This window comes from Equus przewalskii, chromosome 21, assembly GCF_037783145.1.
Source record: "Equus przewalskii isolate Varuska chromosome 21, EquPr2, whole genome shotgun sequence".
NCBI classification, from domain to species: Eukaryota; Metazoa; Chordata; class Mammalia; order Perissodactyla; family Equidae; genus Equus; species Equus przewalskii.
In genome coordinates, this window is record NC_091851.1 from 28580189 (window position 1) to 28594116 (window position 13928).

The 13928-nt window shown below is 42.9% G+C and overlaps 1 protein-coding gene across 18 annotated transcripts in view; it reads left to right on the forward strand.

The window, feature by feature from the left end:
- Window positions 1-4248: 4248 nt before the first annotated feature.
- RALGAPB (Ral GTPase activating protein non-catalytic subunit beta) overlaps window positions 4249-13928 on the forward strand; it is a 91289-nt gene continuing 81609 nt past the window's right edge. For 4 of the 18 annotated variants that reach the window (XM_070589199.1, XM_008517412.2, XM_008517413.2 and 1 more), the window contains exon 1: window positions 4594-4879. The gene's annotated coding sequence lies outside the window, so the exon portion shown is untranslated. Of the gene's footprint in view, window positions 4880-7242; window positions 7443-8644; window positions 8887-13928 lie in introns of all 18 variants that reach the window. The other 14 variants (XM_070589208.1, XM_070589209.1, XM_070589206.1 and 11 more) reach the window with 11 other exon arrangements.

Below are 13928 nucleotides of genomic sequence, written 5' to 3' on the forward strand. Positions count from 1 at the left end.
TGGCTTGAACTCTTTAGGCCATAACTACTGCATTTCTAAAGTGTAATTGCTTTCAATCACACTCCTGCCTTCCACACACCACCATCTTGGGGAGCACAGGAAAGGGGCCTGTGAGTAGAGTGAGAAGAGCAGTCCCATTTATACAAGATACACCCATCCCTTGTTCTCCATGGCTTAAGACAGATGAGAGCAGCATGTTACCCCATCTATTGGAGGCAAGAAAGTACATCATTGGGAAGATACACTGCATTGCGGACCAATGTCTCAGAAGTCCTTGGAGGAGATAGGCACGGCCCCTCCTGCCAAAGAGGGTGAGGGACTACCTTGGGGCCAGCTGTGGAGGGACTGCAAAATACACAGAGCAAGTGATGCCCACTGTCCCTCTCCCTCATCATCCCTGCTGCAGTAGGTCAGAGCGGCACTGTGGTCTGAACAGAGACGTATGAGCCAAGGCCCAGGCAGACACATACAGCTCAAGCCCCAGTGTTTGCAGTGGTCTGTTGGTAGCTAAGGGTCTTAAACTCACCCTGGTTTCAATTGGAGTGAGAGTCACCAAAATCAGCATGCCAACACTATTTTGGCCACCCAAACTCACACAAGCTGGCAAAACAAATACACTGCTAGCAAGAGTGAGTTCCTTGCCAGGCTGTCCTTCTGGGACCACAACTGGCCATGAGGTCCAGGATGATTCCATATATGAGCCCTGGAGCGCCTCAGGGCATCTGGTCAACTCTGCACATAAATGAGAGAGGGGCGGTAGTAAGATGGAGGGTTGAAGAGCTCTTCAAAGAGAAGAAACAGAGAATGAGACCCACAGGGTATGGACATGGTCTGGGACTGCATCACCCTGCCTGGACGGTGCTTCTGCTTCTGGCCAGTCCCAACCACTGGAGTGAGACTTACAAAATTTCAAGGTAGAAACTTTTGGCAAACAAGACTCACATGGGGCCTGGTCTGGATTGGGGCACCCTACCAAGATGGCATTGTTGGCCTTGGAGGGACACTTAGAAAATTCTGAGGAATACCAGTACAAGGCGCAGTACTCTTTGACGCACAGGGTCTGGGGCAGGGGACCTCTTACCTAGATCTGATGATGGTACTACCGCTAGCCATTGGATATTATTCACTAAGACTTAACAGTAGCAGCAAGAAAGTGGGTTCAATGCTGAGCCAATGAACCATCCATCCACCATCCATTTACCTCCCCATCCATCCAACAAACAGTCACTGAGCACCTACGCTATGCCCGTATTGTGTTAGGTTCAGGAGAGACAGTATCAGTCCTCCCAGCTGTTATCTACCCCAAGCTAGTTCCACACAATTAAAAAAGGGAGAAAAAGAAAAATTGGCTAGAGACAACATACCTGTCGTATAACTGTTCCATTAGCAACTCTCCTCAGTTATGGCTCTTAAAAAGTGTTCCAGTTACTATGATTGTATACAATTTACCCCGAAACTTAATGGCTTAAAAGAATGACAATTATTTATTTTGCCCGTGAATCTGCTATTTGGACTGGGCTCAACAGTGTCTCTGCCCTGCTTGGTGTCAGATAGGTTGGCTTGAAGCCTGGGGACTGGAATCATCTGAAGGCTTCCTTGCTCACATGTCTGGCCATCGATATTGTCAGCTGAGACCTCAGCTCAGGTTGTCAGCTGGAACACCTCCACATGCTCTCTTCATGTGGCCTGGGTTTCCTCCCACATGGTGGGTGGGTTCCCAGGGTGAGTACTGCAAAAGGCGGAAACTGTATCCTCTTTACGACCTAGCTCCAGAAGTCACATAGCATTACTTCTGCCCTGTTGGTCAGTACAGTCACAGCCCCCAACTAGACTCAAGGGGAGGGAATATGGCTCTCATCTCTCAGTGGGAAGAGTCTTGGTTACATTGTAGGAAGAACCATGGCATGGGTTATATCCATATTGGTGTGGCCAACTTTGGAAAAAAGTCTGCCACAAAAGGTTAATACAACTGCTCCGTTTTTTCCTCTTTCAAGTGCAATGCCTTTTAATACACAGTAAATAAGTACATGATACAAAGTCATACTTTGACATAACAGTTTCAGATGAAGACATTCCCCCAATTTATTCTCTGTTTCTAGGTAGAAATTATGATGTGGAACAAATATGAATTGTGTACTATATCTATCTAGAGAATACATAATGTTTTACTCTGTATAGCATTTCATATGTCTCTTCAGTCTACTCTTCAATTTCCCCTCATGTTCCAAAGTGTTCTGATGTTTAGTCTTTAATTTTCCCTCAAGGTGTTTTCTGTGTGTTACAACTTTATTTTTATGTTACTTTAAGTGAAGCCCTCAAAAATCTTAAAAATTGGTAAAGAAAAATATATCACATCAAAAAAATAACTCATTTACATCTTTCCTCCCCCAACCCCCACTGAATATTAAATCTTGTCTTTCTGGTCTGTATAACAGCCCTCATACCTTACCTTTTATGTAAAAGCCATATTCTGTTTTTTTTTTAAAAAAAAGATTTTATGTTTCCTTTTTCTCCCTAAAGCCTCCTGATACATAGTTGTATATTTTTAGTTGTGGATCCTTCTAGTTGTGGCATGCGGGACCCCGCCCCAGCATGGCTTGATGAGCAGCACCTCGTCCGTGCCCAGGATCCGAACCGGTAAAACCCTGGGCTGCCAAAGTGGAGTGCGTGAACTTAACCACTCGGCCATGGGGCTGGCCCCTAAAAGCCATATTCTTAACTTAAAATTATTTATTGCTTACACAATTTTTGTTTGCATTGTTCCATTGATATATTTTTTTCTGTTAAACATATTTAGGTGTCTTGGGTTAGAATTGAACACATATTTTTTCCACTAAAATTAGTGAAAATATGTATTTTTTCATTTAACGGCTTTTCACTTAGAGACAGTATTTTCAGGAATGAATTAAAGTCACCAAGTGGGAGACAGATGTATTTCTATCATTTCCCCAAGAGCTTTTAGACAGTTTCCCAGTCCTCTGTGTCTGTCACTTTTCCAGTTCCCATCACTCATTGCTCTTCCAACTTGTCACCCCCATTATCAGCCCCTTATCTGTCTGAAATATTACAGGTGTCCAATATTATGATGTTAGGAATGAGTCTGGTTGAAAGTAACAGATAACCCAAAAAACTGTGGTCTAAATAACAATTTTTTCCCCCTCATAAAACAGGAAGGCAGTCCAGGGTTTGTGCAGCTGCTGAGTATGTCCTAGAGAACCAGGTATCTGTTGTCTTTCTGTTCCACTTTCCTTAGCACTGTTCTCCCCGTGGTCTCAAGATGGCTACTGCACCTCCAGGCATTATGCCTCAGTTCCAAGCATGAAGTAGGGGAAAGGTGAAGGTTACAAACTTCTCCAAGGACTTCCCTTTTATTCTGGAAGGGAAGCTCTCCCTTGGGACTTCTTCCTACATCTTATTGGCCAGAACTTTGTCTCATTGCTGCCCCTAGCTGCAAGAGAGGTTGGGAACTCTGTGCTTTGCTTCCCAGCCTCTGTAGTGTAGAAAGGCAAGGGATAAGCGGTTGGAATAAACACTGAGTGAGCCTCTTACAGTATTTGTCACATTGCATTTAACTGAAATGTATTGCTTTGATCCACAAAGTGACCTGGATATAGCCCTGTTCCTGTCTTGGAACATTCTTACTTCTTTTTCCTTTTCTCTCCTTTAGCTACTTTCCTTGGGGCTGGGGGGTGGGCGGAGACAAGGTCTTGAGGAAACACTCCTCTCTTTTATCCTTTCTATGAAGAGACCAATTCCCTTGTCACTCCTTCTTTCATGGTCTCTTCTAACTGAGGGTAAGGAGTCAGCATCTTCTTTGCTCCATTCTGCTCTTTTCAGATAATCATGCCTCCAGCACTACTCAACACCCTGATGCCTTCCGCTCTGAACATCAAGGACAGATTCTCTCTCCTCTTCTCTCTCAGCCCAAGTTTCCTCCTTTACACTCCCAAGCCACTTGAGCTGTACCTCTCTAATGGTATTTATTATTTTCTCCGATGACGCTGAAACCAAATTATTGAAAGTGGTAGTTTACAAAATGCGTGATGCATTGTAGGTGCTCAAACTGGTATCTCTTGCTATTATTATTACTATTAATAATGTTTTATCGCCTCTATCAGACTCAGCTCCTTAATGACAGGCTCCGAATCTGATGTCTGATTCATTTTTGTAACCCACACCTGGCTTGGAAGGGAGCATTGCTCATAATTAACGCTATGCCCAGGTAATAAGGGGCGGCGGGTAAAAGACAACATTTCAAAGGAAGGGTGCTGTAATGGTGGGATGTGAGAAATTCCTAGAACCTGGGTGAGTCATAACATTGCAGAGAAGACCCTTACTCCATTCGCACAGAACACAGGCGGAGTGCAGGTGAATTCTCAGGGATACAAGTGCAGCGCCTCCCCAGCCGGATTTCGATCGGGACTGCGCATCCGTCATCCCACTCCTCCCGCTCCACTTGATCCGGAAAGGGAGGAGGGAATGCCCCGCGCGGCGATCTGGGATATCTGCGCACGCGCAGCTTCCGGCTCCATGTCTCGGGAATTATTTGACGCCGCTGCTTCGGACTCGGAGAAATCTCTGATCAGGCGCGCCGCGCACGCGCAGTGACCCACTCGGCTCGGGGAGTTATTTGACGCTGCCGCCCCTGGCAGTCGGAAGTTGCCTGAGCAGAGCCCGGCCGGCCGGCCTGACCGGCCTTCGTCGTCCCCGGGCACCCTCGGCTAGTAGCTGACTGGTGGACGGACCCACCGCCTGAGGACAGCCGGCCGGGGCACGAAGGCGCCTACCCTATGGCGCGGGTGGCGTGAGGCGGAAGGCCGAGTGCGGCCGGCGGCGGCGGCGCCCGCCCCAGCGATGCGGGCCCCGCCCGTCGCCTCAGGTAACCGGGCGGCCCTCCCCGTCGCGGCGGGACCCTCCCCGCCCTACCCCTCCCGGCACGCTCGGGGCGGCTCAGCCTTGCTTGTCGGCCCCTGGTGCTCCAAGGGCCCGGCCTTCGGAACCGCATCTCGGCATTTTTGGGGGGACCCGCGGGGCCCTGGGCAGCTTGGCCTTGGTGTCGGCGGCTTCTGTGGGGTCGGTTCAGTCCCAGTCTAGCCTTTGGGGGCTGCCAGTGCCGGGCGAAGCTCCCTCCCGGCGACCAGGGGGAGGAGGCGGGTCTGTGGCGGAGCTCGACAACTCCGGCGAAGAATCTGGTCCAGGAGCAAGGTTGGTCGAGTTGCTGCCGCCCTGTGGGGGCGATGCTGCCCCTCGCACGGTGACAGTCGGGTGAGGAAGAGTTAATAGTGAGAATAAACAGCCAGCCCTTGTTGGGCGGTTACTATAGGCCAGGCATCGTGCCAGGCCATTACGTTCACCACATCTAACTTCCCAACAGCCCTGCAAGGTAGGGTTATCATCCCCATTTTACCGACGAGGCAGCTGAGGCCCTCCCTGAATGGTTAGGTGACTTATTGCCTAAAGTCACGCAGCTGGTAATTTGAACCCAGGCCGTCTAACTCCAGATTCAAGTTCTTAACAATTAGGTCAGTGGCTCTCCAACTTTACTGCACGTTAAAATCAACTGGGGCAGCTGTTAAAGATGCCCTCTGCCCGGGTGGCACGCCCAGACCAATTAAATCAGGGTGTGGGAGGGAGTGGGAGGCAGACATTAGTTTTTTTTTTTGAAAGATGCCCGCTTGATTCCAGGGTGCAGCAGTTTGGGAACTGCCGCAGCAGGTAATTCTGCATCTCAACAGACGTTTCACTATTTCTCCAGGTTAAGTGGAGGAGAATCATCAGAGTTTGTTGAAAATGCAAGTTCCGCCCGCAGGAATCATTTCATTAGGCCCACTGACTGCTACACCTTGTGAAAGCCTTTTTGGGGTGGGAAGTAACTTTCTCTGCAGTATTTCTGGGTCAGCTGGACCTTTTAAAGTGTATACATTTCATGCAAAACTGTTAATTTGCAATCTTCCTGAATAGACAGTACATATGGATATAGTGTCTCAACCTCTGGGTCTTTGTGTATTCTGTTCCTCTGCTGAGACTATTTTCCATGCTTTCTCCCCCCTCCACACAAACGCAGACACTTCTGCTCCCTCTTACACTCATCCACATATCTTTTTCTTCCCATCTCTGGCTGCCTGAATCCTAACATTCCCGACATTCAAGATGCGTCTTCTGTGACCCCCCAGCCACCATGGGTCTTTCCTGTTTGCTCTTTAACGTCATAATGGAATTTACCAGTTATTTTTCTGTGTCATATTTCTGTCTCTTCTACTAGATTATGAGCAACTTGAACCGTGTGTTCATCTCTATGTTCCGCTCAGTGCTTTGACATATAAAGATTTCACTGAATGGAAAGATTGAGTCCTTTGTATGTCATTGACTTCATACTGCAAACATTTTTCTCTGTTTCCTTTGTTGCAGAAGGTGTTCGGTAGTTCTTAGCCTATAGAGTTTTGTTTTTTTGCTTGGAAATCTCTACTTAGGTTCATTAATTTATCCATCTAGCAGTTGAACAAACATGTTGAGTTCTTACCACTGGCAAGGCACTATGTAGGACTACGTGCGGTCAACATTGGTTGATTTTTAATGTCTGATTTTATCACAGTCAGACACAATCAGTCCTGTAGTGGAAACCTTTTTATTGCCCTTACGACTTTGCATATGATCCCCACGTCGTTGTCCAACAAAGTGTTTAGTTGTCATCCACTGAGTGTTAGTGATCTATTGGTACTCGGGAAATACTAGTAGATAAACTTGCCGTTGATATTCACCCTAGTCACCAGGAGAGATGACAGAAGAAGCACTTAATGAAGATTAAAACCTTGATGTCAGAGGAATTGACAAACTTAGTATATATTTATTGCAGAATGCCTGAACTGCTATTGCCTAACATATTTACAAGTTTTGAAGGAAGGCAGGGCAGTGATTCAGATTGTATTTGTTCTTGGCCGGTCTTAAAACCCTGTAAGGTTTATAAAAAGTGAGTATGTGTGTCAGGGTCCTTATGAAGAGGTTTTTGGACAGTAACGATTTTTTTAAAGCAGTTAAATGTGGTGAAGTATGTGGACTGAATAAAAACATACACATTTAGTATAATGACGTTCTTTACACCATAAGGATTGTTGTTGAAAGATTTTCTTGGTTCAGTTTTGTACTGTTCTGTCAATTTTTAGGCTAAGGCTAATAGAGAAACTGATGGAACAATTCATGTTAAATTCAGATACTCAGGAAACTTGCCCTTGTTTCTCTGATCAGATATGGACAGAGTATCCAGTTCTGGCCTCAGCACGTGGAAGAAACTCAATCTTTAAGCCTGAGGTTTAAGTCTAGTTGATTGCCCAAGTAAAGGTGAAAAATTCTACATACTCAGTTAAAGACCAAAAGTGACTAATCGTGATAGCCTGAGACCTAGAAATGGATTCTGTTTAATTTGAGATACCCATCGGTGTTACCAGGTATGTTCCCTGTCATGTGTAAAGGCCTTTTTGATAGAATACATGGTTTCCTTTGGTGCAAAATGATTAAAGTTTTAGAATTAAGGTACATGGAGTTTAATTCTAATTTTTATAGATGAAGAAAGTACATACTTGCCCAGGAATACTTGGTTGGCTTCTAGCACATCTAGTACTAGAAAGCAGGCCTCCTTCCCCTGGTGGCAATGTCCCCTTCCACCCCCATTCTACCCGTGAGAGGATGTCTTGTTGTTTTGTGTGTTGGGGATGGGGGAAGTGGACAGAGTAGTCTGCTGTGTTTGAGATACTCACTTAGATGTAAAGTGAGTGCTTGATGTATGACATGTAGTTTGCGATATAAACTGGGGATACCAAGGTAAATAAGACACAGCCCCTGTCCTCAAGGAGTCTATAGTCTAGTCAGGGTTGTAATAAAAGTAATAGTGCCTAAGGCAGCTCTGTCAAATAGAATTTTCCGCAGTGATACAACAGTCTTTATTTGTACTGCCCTAGAATTTTCCACAGTGATGGAACTGTCTTTATTTGCGCTGTCCAATATGATAGCCACTAGCCACGTATGACTCTTGAGTACTGGAAATGTGACTAGTGTAACTGAGGAACTGAATCTCTAATTTAATTTAAATTTAAGTAGTTACGTGTGGATATTGGACAGAGCGAGTTGAGTCATAAGAGATGAGAACTGTGGTGGTGCTTGGGTGGGGCAGACAGGGTATTGATTTTTTTTTTGGATAGATTATCAAAAACTACCTATTTCCACTTTAGGGAGGAATGCAGGCAGAACCTGTCTGTCTTTTTTGTAATTCAGGTGTTTGATAGGATTCCTAACAGATAGAATCTGGTGCATAGGTGAATCATTCCTCTTTAGCCAAACTTGATTGATATTTGCCTTGCAGGATCAGTCAGACTACAACAAATATGAGCTATGATCCTTTTTACCTTTGTTAGTCATAAAGTTATATCGATGACCTTAGGTGCACTTGTGTGCCTTAAAATCTAGCACAGTTCATTTGTTTACCAGTGTTTTGGCACTCTGTACCCTATTTTTCCTGAGAGAAGCAAGGTATGCCTGATAATGTGTACTTGGCATTTGTACATCTCAAAGTATGTTGACTTATGTTGCCTTATTTGATCCTGTTCCCAAGTCACTTTAGCTAGGTACTGTCGGTATTCTCCCTGTTTTACAGATGAGGAAACTATGAGAAAGAAATGCCAAGTGATTTGTCCAAGGTCATACGATGAGGTATGGAGTCAGAAAAAGAGGAAAGAGCATTGGACTTCGAGGCAGGAAGTAGAGTTTCTTGTCCCAGCTCTACTGTTACTTGATGTGACCCTGAGCAAGTCATAGCCTTACTTTCTTTCCATCACCTGGTGGATGATGACATCTGTCTTACTTAACTTTCCAGGCTTGTTATTGGAATAAAATGAGGTAACGTGAAAACTCTTTGAAAATGATCAGTTATACAAAGGTACACTGTTATCAAGCAAGATCTCCAGTAGGCTTTCTGTTTTGTGATGCTACCTTCATACCTCATCATGTCAGTTATCTTGTTGAATTCTATTTTATTGTGGTGTCATGGATTTCTCTTGTCTTCCTCACTATGACACCTTATCTTGGGCAGCCATTGTGTCCTGTTTATATTGTGTAGCTACATCCTAGGATAACACCTAACACGTAGCAGGTGTTGAATAAGTGTTTGTTTAATGCAATAACTGATATGTGGATTTACTTTATGAAGTTTTAAAATTTGTTCTCTGTAATTAGACTTGAAGCTCCTTGGGAATAGGGATGATGTTTATTTGCTATTATGTTCCCTGTGCTGGATGTATAGAAGGCATGTAATAAATATTGGTTGAATCAATTGATGTAGTTAATGTCAGGCTCTGGTCTTAGTGTGTCCACCACTATATCGATCGTTTTGGTAATTTGTCAATTAGACCAGACCTTCATGTTCCTCTGTGGTAGAGCCTACAAGCCGTAAGCTGTTAACCAGAACACAGTCACCTGAGAATGGAAGCCTCCAGAGAGATTACCTAGAAAATGGGTACATGTAGAGTTGGGAAAGAAATTAAGTGATCTGTAGAGGAGCACTTTCACCTTCTTCCCCCTCCTCCTATCAGATTTACTTCTGGAGCATCGAAGGTGGAGACTTCTCTGCTAGCAGCTCAGCTGGGCAGAGCCTATCTGGGGAGGAGACTTATGGCATCCTAAACATAGCAGTCAAACCCCTTAATCATCTGACTATAGTTATGTTTATATCTCACTGCAGTGCAACCCTCCCTGCCGCATCCCCAGCCTTCCTGCCTCCTCCTCCTCAATTATTAGCCACATTGGAGTTTGCTTTTCTCTTGTCCCTTCAGCCTATTGTGGACACTTCCATCAAACTTCTTTAATAGGAATTGAGTTCCTGTTGTATCATTCCTTTGATAAAGTTAAACTTTCATTCTCTCCCCCCAGTTTTTACTAAATTAATTACAAATCTCCAATCCTAGTATTCATAGTCCTTCAAAATTGGCCACTTCTTATCTTTGAAACCTTACCACCTTCTACTTAAAGCTTTCTCTTCTGCTACTCTGGGTTTTTACTTTCTGGTGCTGTTTTTTGCTCCTTGAAGTAAGCACCCTTCCTCTTATATATTTTTCTTTTTTCCTCCACCTGCCCCTTCTTACTCTCACTCTTATCCACTCAATTTTATCTCCGTTAAAATTGTAACCTTCCTTGAATACCCAAATCATATGCCCCACATACTAAAGTCTTACCTAATCTTATCCTATTGTTTTCCAGCACAACCCTTCTTTCACTTAAGAGTAATCTTTTGTCTTCTGAAGTTCCACAATATCTTGCCTATGGCTTTTTTTTAAATGGCGTTTAGCACTTTAACTTTCTAACTTATATTTCTCTTTCCTGATCTTAACACTGCATCATGCATAGTAGGTGGTTAATAACTATTTATTGAATAAATCAACTTGGTGGTTCCTGCCACTGTCTCAGTGTTCATATGTATAGTCAGGATGCTGATATATACTTATCAGTTCGATGACATGAAGATCTAGCAACAAAAACTTATTACATCAAATTGTACAGTTCTACCACTCAGTTAAAACTCCTTGCATTTCTCTGTGCTCTTTCTAATCTTTAGTCATGTTTATATGTTTATCTAGTTGTAATCATGATATATACTTTTTCTCCCTCCATATACTAGCTATCATTTATTGATTGCTTACTTTTGATTAGGATGTGTTCCAGACATCTTACATATGTTGATTCTCTAATCACCACAACAACACTGAAGTAGGCTATTTTCCCCGTTTAACAAATGAGGATGCTCAAACACAGAGGCAGAGTAGCTTTTGCAAGGTTTCCCAGCTTGCAGGTGGTGGAGCTGAGATTTCAATCTAAGAAGTCTAGTTTCAGAACCCTGTCTCTTAACCAGTCTTGTATATGCCTTTCAGGCTTCTCATCTCTATGTTTAATGGCTACGTTATAGCATATAGAGTTAATATGCCCTAATTACGAAGTTACCCCATTATTGATGGACAGTTAATATGCCCACTTCCCAATCTTGTGTACAGTGCTACAGTGAATGTCTTGTGCATTTTTCTATTGAGTTGGTTTATAAGGATAAATTAAGTGGTATTACTGGGTCAAGGCACCTACTGTGTTTCCTGCTATGTGTTGGCAAAAGAGTCATGCTATCCCTGGCCAGATGGTTAGAAAAGTGGCATCAGCCTGAGGTGCCTTACAAGTGTGCCAATTTATTGATGGGATAGAGCTACAAACAACCCCATGGCAAGTGAGCTAGTGATCAAGGCTCAACAAGGTTCTGGCATGGTGCTGTCCCAAGAGGTTGATGCAGATATGAACATCCTTGCCCAGGAGGACCTAGGCTGTGCAGCACTTCTGCTTCCTGAAAGTAATGATGTTCTCTGAGATCTCTGGATTTGTTGCTTTGGACAGCCCGAGCTAAGTAAGAGGTAACAGTAAGAGGAGGTTTTTGTTTGTGTATTTAAGAGTAGGCTTCCCACTGACAAAACTGGGCCCATCAGAAGTCACCCTACCAAATCTGTCACACTACACTCTACCCTCATCTTTTTTTTCCCCTAACAGCAACAAAAATAAACAAAGTGAAGTTATAGGATCTCCGTAGTTGGGTTATAAGCCCAGCCCCTGGAGCACAGGCAGGTTGGGGTGACTTCCAGAGCAGCAATAGCTCATCCATAGCATACGTCTCTCTCCTCCCTCCCCAAGAACTGTGCTAATTCAGTTACCAAAACTAGCATATGCCCTTATCTTTGATTAAAGGCATCAATTGACCCACAAATGAGTTCTTTTTAGCCTACATTGTGTGTGTGTTTTTTAAACTTGACTTAGTTGCCAACATTTGAAGAGCACAGTCAAGCGTTGCTTAAAGACAAGTATGTTCTGGGGCTGGCCCCTGGCTGAGTGGTTAAGTTTCTCATGTTCTGCTTCAGTGGCCCAGGGTTTCACAGGTTAGGATCCTGGGCGCGGACATGGCACCGCTCATCAAGCCATGCTGAGCCGGCATCCCACATGCTACAACTAGAAGGACCCACAACTAAAAATATACAACTGTGTACTAGAGGCCTTTGGGGAGAAAAATGAAAAATAAAATCTTAAAAAAAAATAAAAAAGACGAGTATGTTCTGAGAAATGCCTTGTTAGGCGATTTTGTTGTGTGAACATTGTGGAGTGTACTAACACAAACCTAGACAGTATAGCCTACTACACACCTAGGCTATATGGTACTAATCTTATGGGACTACCATTGTATATGTGGTCTGTCGTTGACCAAAATGTTGTTATGTGGCGCATGACTTCAGAAATGTCCAGATTTTCTATGTCTCTTGAAAAATTGGATCATGTGGTAACACTGGGTCTACATTCCTTCAAAGTAGTAGTTGGCCGGGCCTGACTAGTGGCTGTGCCCTTTAAGGAGAGCCTGTATTTTGTAGTTTGCCACAGCGCCCTCTCTACCCACTTCACTACGTACTACACTACGTGTTTGTTTCCTAGACTGGTGGTTTTCATCCTTCTCAGACCTAATATTTGCTAGTGACCTCTTTATTATTCTGAAATTAACAATATATAACCTACCAACGCATAGAATTTTTAAAAAACCTATGAAACTTTTAATGATAAGAAACGAAAAGCATAAATTACTATCCTTCCAATAAAATTAGTATTTCAATAAAAATGCTCAGGTACAGCTATAGTAGAGGACATAATGAAGTGGTCGATGCTTGGGTCTCCTTACAAGTGGAGAAGTAAGACTGTAATGTGGCACTTTTTCTTTATATTTGACATTTTGAAATAAAGGATAAATCAGTAAATAGGTAGTTCTCGTGATAGTGTTCCTCACAGCCGTGTGTAGTATTAGCAACTCAGATACCACAAGTGGCATGGCCTTTGGTGATGTGATTTTTCTGAAATGGTTAATAATTCTTAGCGTAGTAAGAGTCTGTACATAAAAACGTTAAATTTTTCCTCAATTTACATGATTAATTGCGTTACTGAAAATTCAGTGTATATTAAAATAGCACAAAATATTTTGTATTTATGTGTAAAAGGGAGTTAGATTTTTAGGCTTAAACAATTAAGAACAGGATGATTTTCTGGCAGACATTTAAACGTCCTGTAAAATGTAGCAATATTGTCCATTGCAAGGACTGTCTCCTGCACTGCAGGATGTCTGGATTTCCTGACTCGGCCCATAAATACCAATAGCACACCCCGATCATTCTGTTAACTAAAAGTGCACTTACTGTTTCCAAAATGCCCCCTAGGGGGCAGTTCTTTTCTATTGAAAACCATTGCCCTAAGATCTTGAATGTGTTCTGTTGGCCTTACCGCCTAATCAGTATAATTAGAATTGAGTTTTTATTGCTTGTTTTGTTAGTTTAATAGGTACAAAATGATACCTTAGTTGCTTTACTTTGTGTTTCTTTGATTTCATGTTTGTTTCCAAAATTTATTTTCTCTTCATCGTTTTATTTAATTTGCCTGTAATTATAATGCAGTCTTTGTCTTAATATTTTTGTTTTATATGTATTTTAAAAAAATTTAACATGTTTTTTCTGTTACGTATGTTTTAATATTTTAATTCAACTTTTTCATTGTATCCTGTCTATAGTTTTCTACTTTATGTGTTTCCTGAAAGCATTTATTTCATTTTCTTACATTTGACCATTTAAACATTAATACATTTAAAGAATTAAAATTTCTTTCATTTAAAAACTGTATCGTTTTTAAGAAGAATTTAAGAGCTTTTAAACCTGTTTTGATTGGTCTTTCAAAGTGTTTTTTTTTTTTTTTTTTAAGATTTTTTTCCTTTTTCTCCTCAAAGCCCCCCGGTACATAGTTGTGTATTCTTAGTTGTGGGTCCTTCTAGTTGTGGCATGTGGGACACCGCCTCAACGTGGCTTGATGAGCGGTGCCATGTCTGCGCCCAG